The sequence below is a fragment of the Lampris incognitus genome, chromosome 2, assembly GCF_029633865.1.
Source record: "Lampris incognitus isolate fLamInc1 chromosome 2, fLamInc1.hap2, whole genome shotgun sequence".
In the NCBI taxonomy this organism is placed as follows: domain Eukaryota; kingdom Metazoa; phylum Chordata; class Actinopteri; order Lampriformes; family Lampridae; genus Lampris; species Lampris incognitus.
The window spans coordinates 90,845,199-90,858,100 of NC_079212.1; the positions used below are offsets into that span (position 1 = coordinate 90,845,199).

Genomic DNA, 12,902 nt, shown 5'->3' on the forward strand with positions numbered 1-12,902 from the left:
AGCATGTCAGAATTTTTTTTTTTTTTGCATTTTCCATCCAGTTTGACACCCCTGACCGATGCTCAAAGACGCGTTCCTGACGCTGACCAATAGGATAACAGAATGGTCTCTGGCGCGCATAGGCGAACGTTAGCTAGCTAGGCTAATTTTCTTGACATGGACACATCCGTTACCTCAAATTCTCTTTGAAGGATAGACAGCCCATATTGTCCTCTTAGTGACACCCAGGGACGGGTCCACAGTCGCTTTTCTTTTTCTTTTCCGAGCACAAGACCGCTGACGTCACACATAGCGCTTCTTCCATGATGGACACTTCTTGACCTGCCTCCCCGACAACCTATGAACTCGCGTACGATCATGATGACGGCGGATGACGTGATAACGGCAGCATACGATGATGGGTCGGGATCATACTTGTAGTGTGGCCAGTCTGGCGGCCAAGACAGGACACGAATTTATAGCAGTAGTCTGTCATGGTGCCATCGTGAAAGACAAAACATACCGTATAGTCTGATCGGGGCATTAGAGTCGGCAGAAGTTGTCAGGGCACCGTGCGTTTAGTCTGGCCTGTGGCGCAGCGGTGGTAGCAGAGGAAGAGGGGAGTGGACCCCCCCCAGCCCCAAAGACCCATAGCCTGCTAATAGTGCGAGTAGTTTTTGGCCCGCTGTCAGCACATTGCAGAGATGACTGAGGTCTAACCCAAACATCAGCACCCTGTTTTCACCTGGCAGACCTTCCTGTAGGTGAGCCCTGCACTGACGGCCGGGCTTCATTCACATATTACTTGGTGTGTGTGTGTGTGTGTGTGTGTGTGTGTGCATGTGTGCATGCTTGTGTGTATATGTGTGTGTGCGTCAGCAGGAATGTGAATGAGGGACATGCACGCAGCAGACTGGAAACTGCTCCCAAGCTGAAAACAGAATACCGTTCCCATCCTTTAAAGTCAACTGCCCTCAGGTAGCTTTTTTTCCGTGGTCAGGAGCACGGATGAATGGATCCAATTGTGCTTTTTGACAGGTGGCAAACTTGATGCGGCGTAGTTTTCGAGTAAATGACACACTTTGAATCGAAATAGAAATAAAGTTCTGGAAAATGCATGCCCTAGACTGAAATTAGATTGGCTGTTAAAGAAAACATCAGTCCTTAATTTTTTGCTGTGGTCCGCCCCTTTCTCAGCTTTGACATGTGCTCGGAAATAGAACATTTATGTAGCTCGTGAAGGGGGGTGGGGGTCTATGTGTGCTCACAGCACAGACAACACATGGGGAGAGACTGGTTGGAATCAGACTGTCTCTGATCAGTAACATTCATTGTGGTTTTGTACATGTGGCGTGTCTGGACAACTGTACTTGGACACGCCAAGTGTTTGGGACAGTGTGTTCAAACAGCAGGGGTGCAACGTCGTCAGATTTGTTGACGTTTCATCCACAGCCGATGTCTTGTCATTGAAACAAAATCACATATTTCTGTTTTAAACTTCAGAAAGTGTGCAATCACTCTTTAAAGGGGGATGAAGCCCCCAGGTTCATCCCCGTTCCTCCCATTCCACTATTAATAAAAAAAAAAAATTAAAATAAAAAAAAAAAGCAGTGAAACGGGCGTGGACAGTAATGGGGCGGGCTCCGATGAAAAATTGTCTCTTGAAAAATGGCCTTGTCACAATGCTCATCAGTCCTGGGATTCTCCAGTGCAGCGACACCAACGCCGATGGTGTCAGAAAGGGCTCGAGAGCTAGTTTATTAAAAGCACACGTTTTTAACCTTATAATCGGAGGGTGTGCTCCAATTATCGGGGCATCACCTTGCTCAGCCTCCCCGGGAAAGTCTATTCTAGGGTGCTGGAAAGGAGGCTCTGACTGATTGTCGAACCTCGGATCCAGGAGGAACAATGTGGATTCCGTCCTGGCTGTGGAACAAGGGACCAACTCTTTACCCTTGCGGAAGTGCTGAGGGGGTCATGGGAGTTTGACCAGCCAGTCTACATGTGTTTTGTGGACTTGGAGAAGGCTTACGACTGTGTACTCCAGGGCGCTTTGTGGGGGGTGCTGCGGGAGTATGGGACACCGGGGCAGTTGCTACAAGCCATCCGGTCCTCGTATAACCGAAGTGAGAGCTTTGTGCCACATTCTCGGCACAAAGTCAAACGTGTTCGGTGGGTGTCGGACTCTGCCAAGGTTGTCCCTTGTCTCTGATTCTGTTTGTGGTATTCATGGACAGGATCTCAAGGTGCAGTCAAGGTGAGGAGTGTGTCTATTTTGGGAACTTCAGAATTGCATCTCTGCTCTTTGCAGAAGATGTGGTTTTGTTGGCTTCGTCAGAACGCGACCTCCAGCATGCACTGGCGCGGTTTGCTGCTGAGTGTGAAATGGCCGGGATGAGAGTCAGCACCTCCAAGTTTGAGGCCGTGGTTCTCTACTGGAAATTAGTGGCTTGCTCCCTCCGGGGTGGGGATGAGTTGTTGCCTCGGGGCAGTGCCTATAGTCCCCGGGTCCTATATTCCCTGGGTCCTATGTTCCCCGATCGGGGAACATAGGACCCTTTCGAAAAAAAAAGGGTCCCATATTCCCCGTTTTCCCCTAAAAAGGTCCTATAATCCCCGTTGCAATAGACACCGGGGAACATAGAACCCTCTTTTGGAAAAAGGGTCCTATATTCCCCGCTGTTTCCAGGGGAACATAGGACCTTTTTCCAAATAAAGGGTCCTATATTCCCCGCTATTGCCAATCGAGGAACAAACCGGGGAACTTAGAACCCTTTTTGAAAATTATTTCCTTAACGGGTCCAAAATAATAAAAACTGGGGTCATGGCTGAGATGTAGGCTACGACAATCTATTCCTCCGCTGATTAAATTAGGCCGTATTACCATTGTTGGCTGTTGTATATCGCAGGCCACCTTGAGTGCGTATCCAAATTCGGCCTAGAGGAGGCTGTAATTTGCTTTATTGTTATTTCTTACCAATATTTACTGCAGTAGGCCTAGTTAGTTGGCTCTCCGGCTCAGCATGGACAGTCGGCAATCAACGCAAGTTTGTCTTGCAGTAGGCCTGCCTACCAGTATAACCTAGCCATTTCCACCTTCGCTCAAAGTTCAGTTTGCACAGCACTAGACACTTCAGCCACTTTCTTGTTACTTTGCAGTTCGTTTTCCATATTAAATCACTTGGCAGACTTTCTTTCAAAAAGACTTTAATGATGAACTTTTTAGGCAGAGAACTTAGACCAGGACTTGGGAATTTAGGACCAGCACAAAGTATCCATCAAAGGGGGCCGCCTACCTTACACAATAGGCTAATTGCCTAATAATAATAATATGTGCTTCTCAAAAAACTAAAGGCTTGTGGAGGTGCTAAACCAAAAACATGAATCAAAGACGAACATCAAAGGATGTAAGGTAACACTCACCAAATGGTAAAAAAATAACAGAGGCAGTCCTCTATTTCACCATTTTATTGTTTGGCATCAGTCATTAAGGTTTCTGAAGAAGACCACCCGGCCAAGTTATTGACTGATGCCAAACAATGAAATGGTAAAATAGAGAATTGTGTCTTTTTTTTCATTTGATGAGTGCTACCTTACATCCTTTGATGTTCTTCTCTAATAATAATAATAATAATAATAATATCCTAATTATAAAAGAGGCCTAATAACAAATAACAATTACAGGCATAATACTATCAATAGTAACACTGATAATAGGCTATTAATAACAAAATGCTTCTAGTAAAAGCTTGGCTGAAAAAGGGTTGGGTCTATGGCAGAAGCCCCCCAGAAAAGGCATGGTCTAAAACAAAAATCTCCAAGGCCTAACTAGCCTAACGTTAAGGCTTTTTTCTTCTTCAAAAAAGCAAAATGAGTAGTCCTAGCCCATTAGGCTACTCAACAAAGAGGGGCTAAAACCTCCCCCAGCCTATCTGAAAATGTGATGGCTTACAGCCCTCCAATATGATTCCAAATCTCTGTGACCAGCATCCAGTTGACCCTTGAGCCGCAGGAGACGGGCCTCCAACCTCCTCCACTTGGGCTTCCGCCTTGGGGGAGCATCTCCTCGCTCCGCCATCTCCAGCCTTTCCTCTGCCAGGGTTTGCTGGTCCTTAATGTGGCGCAGAAACATCCAAAGGGATGGGTGGCGCACTTGGACCGCATCATTTAGAGTGCGATGATAAGCTACAAAAACAAAAACAAGAGGTTAATCATGTAAACTGTTAAAGAAATGTGAATATGCTGAACATGTTGACAGTGGCTTGATAAACATGAATGCATAATACAGCTTTAGGAGTGTAGGCCTTTGTGTGATGTAGACCTCCAAAAATTATGCTGGATTGTGTTAAACTGATTTTTAAAATGAAAGTTAAACACATAGCCTATGGTGAATTCCACAGCTAATTGATGGAAACAATGTAGATTCATCAAGCTTTAAGAGTATCCAAAGCAATGGTTGACTGTGAGTCCTACACCGATGCTATATTATTTTTTTAAATAATGATACAAATAATCGACTAAAAACAGTATAGCCTAATTTACACAACCATAATCATACAATTGGCCTACGTTATCATAGCCTGCACGCTTCTGTGGTGTCGCATGAAAATGTTAAGCGTGTTATGGGCCACACATCAAAAATAAAGTCTGTTCGCTGATTATTCAATAAATCAGAAAATAAGTCTTAGTCACTTACACTCAACGGGTTTTTGGTCCTTTGCTCCATGTTGCGTGCATAGACGTTCCACATTGGATGTGGGAAGAGGGCTCCATCGTGGACGTATGTGTTCCCGACATACTGCAGGAAGTCATGCAGCTCTGGATGGTCCCGCTGGACGCGCCTCGTGTCTGGGTGGTGAACGAGCAGGGCGAAGTTGCCTTGAACTGTGTCCAGTGGTAGGTGGCCGAGTGCCATCACCTTGCGGATGACTGCTGCCAACTGAAGGTCATCCCGGAATGCAGTAGTCAGTCCAAGTCTTTGCACCCTCTTCCACAGGGCTTGACTGAAATGGAAGTAGCATCCACTCACTTGTGCCCTTGGAAGTTCTGTTTCCAGCGCATTGATAAGCGCCTGTTCAAAGTCGCATATGACCTTTTGAGGTGCCCAGTGGTGCCGCGTAATCCTCCTGGTTTCCCGTTTGATGCAATCAAGCACCTGCCGGTAGTGCCCAATTGTGCGCTGGCCCATCAGCGCATGCACAAGAGGGATAACGAAGCCATGCATGTTTCCAAGTACTGTAAAAACTTGGCTGAAGGGGCGGGGGCACGTTCTGAACGTTGCATCCATATATATGGTTCCACAGCCTCGCAGCTTCCTGATGTTTCCCTCTGTGGCAAACACAGCGATAGCCCACTCGTTGTCTTGGTGCAAGAGGAACTGTTCCCTGTCCCATGTTTCAGCCCATGCACCTTCGATGACGACATCCTCAAGTGTAGCTGGAATTGGGGGCGTGACTGCTGCGCGTGCTCTGGCCATAACAGTCCTTACAGACTGGAATCCTTGTGGTGGTGGTCTGTCGCCGCCACCTTGGATTTGACGTTGCCGATGCTGCAGGACCCTTTGCGCATTATAGATCCTTCTGATTGGGACTGTTGGCTCCCTCGCAACTTGTGCAATCACCCCCTGTCGGAATTCTGCACGGTGCACCATTTCTCTGTCAGGGGGATGCACGTGTTCCCCAACATCGTGCACAATAATGTTAGCGTCCACGTCCTCCACTTCAAATCTATTTGTGATCAGTGGCACTCTACAGTTCCATCTCCAGCACCTCCATCTAATGGTGTCTTGATTGGTGCGGTGCTTCTGATATCTGAAGTTCTCATGTACCAACACTTTGCCCCCTCGATCACCATCCATAACTATCGCCATTGTTTGTCTTCTTGTAGGCTAGTAAGCACATGACAGTGAGTCCACGAGTTATCACCGATAACAACCGATTGTTGCAAATTGTTGCAAGTTGGCAGGCGGTTTAGACATTGGTGAATTTTGATCATGTGGTTTAGAAAGCCAGGAAACTTGCGTGCAGATGACCACACATCCACGACAAGTTTTAAATATTTCCAAACTCGAAATCATGTGTGCATTTGGCTATTTATAAATTATTTTTCGAGCAATATGTGTTTTGTGATTCAGCTTTAGCGTTGTTGATTAGCCTTTCATTCATATTTTGTCAAAAAGGCGTATTCATTAGCCTAGGCCTATGTCCCGTTATTTCTGTAGCATACAGCATCTTAGAATCTTAAGAGACCAGGCAGATATTGTTATTATTTTGTTATTACCATGCTATATTAGCCTACTTTATAATTATAAATATTTCAATTATCCAATTTTTAGCATTTCTAATATAAGGCTATATTGTTATTATTATTATTATTATTATTATTATTATTATCATCATCATCATTATTATTATTATTATTATTAGGCTATTATTATTATTATTGTCATTATTATTATGTTATTATTATTATTATTATTATCATTACAATTATGATGCTTAAAGGGCCTTACTGAGCAGATGGTTTCTATCTAATATCTGTCAGATGCTTTTCCCAATAAGCTGGTGTGGTTATGATGGGAACGACGGCTTTCTAGCAAACATAGAAGAAGTGGGTCGGAATCGGCCTATTGTCGATATCAGCTAGCTTTCGCAGGAGTCTATCCCTGGTACAATGCACTAGACCTCTGGCAGATGGACTGCTGAGGACGGAACACAACACCTATCCTCAGCTCCCAGCACTTCTCGCACAATGTGCTACTCATACGCTGAGTTGGCGGCACCCGGGATCGAACTCACAACCTTGCGATCCATAGGCGAGAGCTCTACCGACTGAGCTACGCCCGGGTACAATTGCCCAAGGAGCATAGGCTTACTATATTACATTCAGACACAGACGAGCCAGCTCACCTACTCGGCGAGGCGCATTTTCCTCGATAAGTGACACATTTCACGCATAAATATCAGAGAACTACCGGGGTGGGTTATGCGCCCAAATATAGGCTATAGCCTAATAAGTTGAAATTGGTTTAGTGTCGAAAGTTTCCACATACTTTAGCCAACCTGGACTTTGTGAATTCGTTTTTGTGATATAAAAATAGAAATCGTATGATTCATTGTCTTCTTAATAATCTGCCCTAAATAATGCATTATTGAAAATGCACTTTTTGCGCCAAACAGCGTCAAACCTGCTGACCAGGGAACATAGGACCTTTCTTTATAAAAAGGTTCCTATGTTCCCCGGATGCCCTAGGGGAACATAGGACCCTTTTTATAAAGAAAGGTCCTATGTTCCCCTGCACATACAAAACGGGGAACATAGGACCCTTTTGGGGAAAAGTGGGGAATATAGGGCCCTCTGTATACAAAAAGGTCCGATATTCCCCGGTCTCATACAAAGTGGGGAACATAGGACCCGGGGACTATAGGACCCGGGGACTATAGGGAGGACCCCGTTGCCTCAAGTGAAGGAGTTCAAGTATCTCAGGGTCTTGTTCCCGATAGTCCATGGGCCAGAGCCCAAAATTTCCTATTTCAGTACACTCAAGGTGGCAAAACTTACTTATAATTTTTGAAAGGATCCATGTCTGTAGATGATATTTTGGTATGATAACCATTCCTGAGTGGCAGCTGTATCACAGTTATCAGCTCATGAAGTTAACCACCCCCTAAAGTAAATTGCATTTTAGACGCTGGTGCATAACCTGGTTTAGCCTCATAGTCAGGACATTTTTCAATGTTCTATAATATTGTCTTTGGTATCATTTTAAAGGGGACCTTCTTAGCTTTCATTCAAGCCCTGTTGTGGATATTTCTCACAAATATAGAGGTCACTTGAGCTCTTCAACCCGTCAATAACACACATCTTTCTGCAATGTTCGCCTAAACTATATACTTTCTTTTAGCCCTGTGGCATCTAGGAATATCAGGGACACAAAACACAAAAACTGGAATACTCACAGGACTGTAAAGATTCAGGAAATGTATAATATACCCATACTATTTCATTGTGTGAGGTGATTGTGAACCTTAAATTAGAAGGGCATTATTACTAAGAAACTAACTAGACCAAAGCCAGTTAGTCCATGGGTCAGACCAGATATCGATATCACCCAAGGTGACACAACTTCACTGGTGCCATTTTATTTGGTACACTAACAGAAGTAAAATAATACATGATAACCTTTCCAAATGAGCAGCTATTTCATTTTTCTTTCAGGAAACCTGTTTCTGTGCCTCTCACGATTGTGTATTTGCCCAGATTTTTACAAATATAGCATTTCAACACCCCTGGTACTGATTAGCCTAGCTTAAACTCTGGGACAGTTCTTAGTTGGCCAACAACCAAGGATAACCAGTACTGTGTACTTCCATTCATTGTGCTAAGCTAGGCTAACGTGAAGCCAGATAGCTTTCTACTAAACACATATAGAGGAAACTGGTATCTATCTTCTTGTCTCACTCTGGAGAAGATTGTAAGCTAATTTCCCATAATGTTAGCATGTTCTTTTAATGTATATGTTAATATGATTAGTTAAAGTGGCTACGAGGAACTTTTATCTTGTGTTGATTTTAGCGGCCTCATGTGGACAAAATACAGCTGTTGCATAGCAACTAGGTAATGTATCTATTTGTGGCTATGTAAGATAAATAATGGTAATATGACGCTGGTGAAGCAAAGTAAACTTTGTTTTAGTAGTGTTCATACACCTCAGTTACATGTATTTGTTTGTATGTGGCAGGTGAAAACTGACTGAATATGGCCACTGGTGAACAAGCAAGTTTTTACCCAATACCAAAGCGCCCACGGGTGGAGTGCATTATCCACTGTTCTGATGATACAGATAAGCTGGTTTCACTACAAAGTGTCGACTCATGGAGAACTCTGCTCAGGGCAGCTCAGATACGAAATCATGCACCAGTTTTGAAACTGGCAAAAGACATTCCTGAGGGACAGATTCCAGCAATCTACTACCACAGAAAGTGTCGCAGTATCTTCACTATGAAGCAAATTCTTGATGGCCTCCTTGCAAAAGAAAAGAAAAGTTGTGTCTCTGCTGAAGAGAAACAATCTAAGAGAGTAGCTCGACATGCTCCAAGTACATCTAGGACTTATGATGCAGAGTGCATATTTTGTCAGAAAAACAGCAAATATTCCAAGAGACAGAATACGAGAGAAGTACTGGTGCAGTGTCGAGAACTGCGAGCTGATGCAAAGATCAGGAGTGCAGCCACAAAGAAAAGGGACAGCAGAATCCTTGCCATTGTGAGTAGAGACCTTGTAGCAGCTGAAGGGCACTACCACAGGTCATGCTATAGACTTTACACCAAAGAAGAGGTTTCCAAAGGAGAGGTTGCCAGCAATGAATATGATGATGCTGCAGCCCAGTATGAAGCTGCTGTGAATAAGGCATACAATGAGCTGTTCCTCTTCATCAGGATGGAGCTTTTTGGCAATCCTCAAGTGATGACAATGACTGATCTCTCTTCTAGACTGGTAGCTTCAATGAACTCCCAAGGCATTGCCCAAGTCAAGGAATCAACCAAGAAGCACATAAGGCAAAACCTGGAGAGTGAGTTTGCTGGAGCCTTGCAGATATTCCCTGATGAGAAAGGAAAATTCCTCCTCTATCCCGATAACTTGTCCATGAGGGAACTTGCCAAAGAAAATCAGTCTCTCAAAAGGGAGCTGCAGACCCTGAAAAGTGTCAGTGCACAAGATGTTATAGCCAAAGCAGCCATCAAATTGAGAGCAGACATTAAAAGTCAAGATGTTCCTCAAACCTGGCCGCCTGAAGTCAAACCAGAAGCAGAATGTCCTACCATTCCAGAGTCGCTCATTATCTTCCTGTACTCTCTACTCACAGGCTCAAATGATCCTGATCATGCATCCCAGAGAGTGCAGTGCCTTCTGCAGTCATTTGGCCATGACATAGTATATGCAGTGACATGTGGAAATACCAAGCCTTCCAAGCACATTGTTCTGCCATTCAGTGTCAAATCGTTGACAGGAAATGTAGAGTTGATAAACATCCTCAACCGACTTGGTCACAGTGTGTCCTATTCACAGATGGAAGAGATCAACACTGCGCTGTGTCTCCAGAAACTCTCATCATCAGGGAGTGGCATTGCCCTTCCAGCTAACATCCATCCTGGCATATTCACAACTTTAGCCTGGGACAATATCGACCGTCTTGAAGAAACTGTCAGTGGTGAGGGAACATCTCACAGAGTCAATGGGATTGCTGTGCAAGCAAAGCCAGTCAACCCACTTCCTGTCCAACCCATGCCCACTGTTCCCAAAACAAAGAAGAGAAGCATTGATGGACCCCCACCAATGTTACCAACTTACAATGCTGGACAACGGGTAGGGCCACCACAAAGCAAAAAGTCAGATGCCGATACTGCAGCCAATACTAAGCTTGCCAGAGAGAAAAACCTTCTTTGGGTCCTAGCACGCATGTCACAACAAGAAGAACAGTCAGTCAGCAGCTGGACAGGCTTCAACATCCTGACTCGAGGAGAGATGACGGTCATCCCCGACAATATAGGCTATCTGCCTACCATCAATGCTCCAGCGACACAAATGTCTACTGTCAACGAGGTGCTTAACCAGTCACTGAGCATCATGCAGTGCTTAGGCCTGAGGAAGATTGTCTGTGTCTTTGACCAAGCCCTGTATGCGAAGGCTGTCGAGATCACATGGAAACACCATGACAAGTTCCATGATATCATCGTTAGGCTTGGGGTATTCCACACCATCTGCACACTGCTGGCAATAATAGGAAAGCGTTTCCAAGATGCTGGACTCAAAGACCTCTGCATTGAGTCTGGCATGATTGCAGGAGGCTCAATTGCTGGTGTTATGGATGGCCGCAAGTACAACAGGGCAGTGCGACTACACAAGCTCCTGTATGAGGCTCTCATGCGACTGACCTTGAATGGTTTCCTGTCCTGGTTGGAAGAAACTCACAGGAATGACATGGTTCACCTGAATGAGACACTGAAGACCATTGACAGCCTTGGGAAAGAAGTCTCACAACATGCTTTGAAGGAGGTCCTCGAGAACAGCTCTTGTACACGCATCATGGATCTATTTGAAGTCTACTGTGAGTTCCTTAGAGGTGGAAACGGCGGCCTCTCGAACTTCTGGATGTCCTATTTGGACATGGTTGAAATCTTGTTGGGGCTCATCCGAGCATCCAGAGAGGGAGACTGGATGCTACACTTGGCTAGCATTCGAGCAATGATCCCATGGTGCTTTGCTTATGACAGGATGAATTATGCACGCTACCTCCCCTACTACTACGCCCAGATGTCTGAGCTGCCCATCACACACCCAGATGTGTACACAGAATTCATGGAAGGAGGCTTCTCAGTCCAACTGGGCTCCACCAATCCCTTTGGCCGAATCCCTGTTGACCAAGCTATAGAAGAAACGGTGAACAAAGACACCCAAACAGCTGGAGGGACAAAGGGATTCAGCTTGAAGCCAGGAGCTGTGACCAAATATTATCTCACAGCTGAGTATAGAAGCATGTACCTCAGACAGCTGAGAGACCTGACAGGTCAAGGCAGGTGCAAATGGTCTCATCCAGATCTACAGAGTCCAAGGATCAAGAGAGATGAAGCAGATGTCCAGTCTCTCATGGACCTTATGGAGAATAACTGGCTCAATCCTATGTCCCCTGATGAGATTGATTTGGTTAGCCTCTCCACTGGCAACATGGCTCCACCTGATGTGACCATAGATCTCTTGAGAGCTCTTGAGAAAGGAGAAGAGGCCTACCAAGCATACCAGCAAACAAGGTTAGATGCAGACCCACCACCTGTGAAATTCCACGACAAGATGACCAAGCAAAGTCTGAAAACATTCTCCAATGTCAGCACAAAACAAGCTCATGGAAAGAAAGCACAGGATGTGGTTCTGAAGGCAGATAGAAACCTTTTCAGTCACATGATCCTGGTGGCTGAAAGCAGGAAGGTGAATCTGAAGGATGTCCTTGCCTACCCATTGGGCCCACTACCATGGGCACTGGCAAATGCTGATGGGTCCTTACGAAAAACAAACAAGGCTGCACTTGCCAGAGAGCTTGAAAAGAATGTATCTCCTGCAGAAGACATCCCAATCCCATCTACTTCCATCATTGATGGGATGAGCCTGGTCCAAAAAATGAATGGCAACAACAAAACCTTTGCACAGGTGGCAGAGTCAGCCTTGACCCAGGTCCTCCATGAGGGAGCACAGAGTGGGAGGATTGATGTTGTTTTTGATGTCTATCACCAGACTTCGATCAAAGATGCTGAACGACTGAACCGGGGTGGAGACATCACTCTCCAGTACAAGAATCTTGCAGGGGGACACCAGGTCCAGCAGTGGAGAAAATTTCTGTGCAGTTCCTCCAACAAGACCAGTCTCATCAAGTTTTTGGTGGAAGAGTGGAAACTCCCACGATACAGAGCTATGCTGCATGGCAAGGTGTTGTACATGACCTGTGAGGAAACCTGCTAGAAGTTGACAGAAGATGGGTGTGAGGAAGCAGCAGAACTGCACTCCACACATGAAGAAGCTGACACCCGTCTGCACCTGCATGCATTGCATGCAGCAGATGCGGGCTCAAAGTCAGTTATCATCACAGCTGAGGACACTGATGTCATGGTGCTTTGTCTTGGCTTCCAGAAGGACATCACCTGTCCCATCTACCAGAAGTGTGGGACTCAGAACCGCACACGGTTTGTCGACATCACCAAACTGGCAAGTTCACTTGGAGACAGCATCTGTGACAGCCTAATTGGCTTACATGCCTTCACAGGCTGCGACACTGTCAGTGCATTCGCTGGTCGAGGGAAGCTGAATGCCCTGAAGATAGTGAGAAAGCACACTTCCTGCCAAGAGACTTTTAGTCAACTGGGACAGACATGGAA

At 45.3% G+C, this 12,902-nt stretch overlaps 1 protein-coding gene across 1 annotated transcript in view; it reads left to right on the forward strand.

Moving 5' to 3' along the window:
- Window positions 1–12,902, forward strand: part of srgap3 (SLIT-ROBO Rho GTPase activating protein 3) — a 145,680-nt gene that overhangs the window by 57,709 nt on the left and 75,069 nt on the right. The window lies entirely within an intron of this gene.